Source organism: Cygnus atratus, chromosome 1 (assembly GCF_013377495.2).
Source record: "Cygnus atratus isolate AKBS03 ecotype Queensland, Australia chromosome 1, CAtr_DNAZoo_HiC_assembly, whole genome shotgun sequence".
Taxonomy (NCBI): domain Eukaryota; kingdom Metazoa; phylum Chordata; class Aves; order Anseriformes; family Anatidae; genus Cygnus; species Cygnus atratus.
In genome coordinates, this window is record NC_066362.1 from 59682083 (window position 1) to 59682811 (window position 729).

The following is a 729-nucleotide window of genomic DNA, read 5'->3' on the forward strand; positions in this document are numbered from 1 at the left end:
CTTAATGTTCAGAACTACTTTTGGAAAACGGTGGTATTTCTAGTGTTGAATTGCATCTAGAATGAGAAGTTTATCCACTGGTAAATTACGTCTTGCTTGGTTTGGAAGACAGGGTACTTATTGCTGTTTGTTTGTTTTCCTTTATTCTTTCCATCTTCCAGATAATCCTATGTTATTTTTGGCAGGATTTTTAAAACTGTATGTCATTTTAAATTTATATTGAAATGCTTCATACCTCCTTCTATCAGGGGAAGATAAGAGAAGAAATATTGCAGTAAGGATACTGTATCCTGCTATTTTCTGTTACCTTGGTATATTACTTCTCTTGTTGATGAAGTGCTAAGGAAAAGGTTCGCTTTTGTCATTCTCGCATTTAATAGCTACAATTATTCTCTTTTCCTTCTAAATAAATATCTACTCCATAAATACTTGTAAAATAGTACACATACTATATAAAAATAAGTGATATTAAAGTGGTTTTTTTTTAAGTGCATTTGTAGAAACACAAATATGCAAGCTACATCAGAAACACATAAAGAGGTGTAATGGCTAATAATAAAGCTAATTCAGAAAGTGAAAATTGACCAGGATTTTTAAAAATTACATGTGTGTTTATTTGTCTGTCTAGCGTAGCATGGGTTATAGAACCAGATTGTTTTTCATCATTTATCATTTATGTATTTTGTAGGACAAAACATTAGTGTAGCTCTTTGGGAATCTGGTATCAAA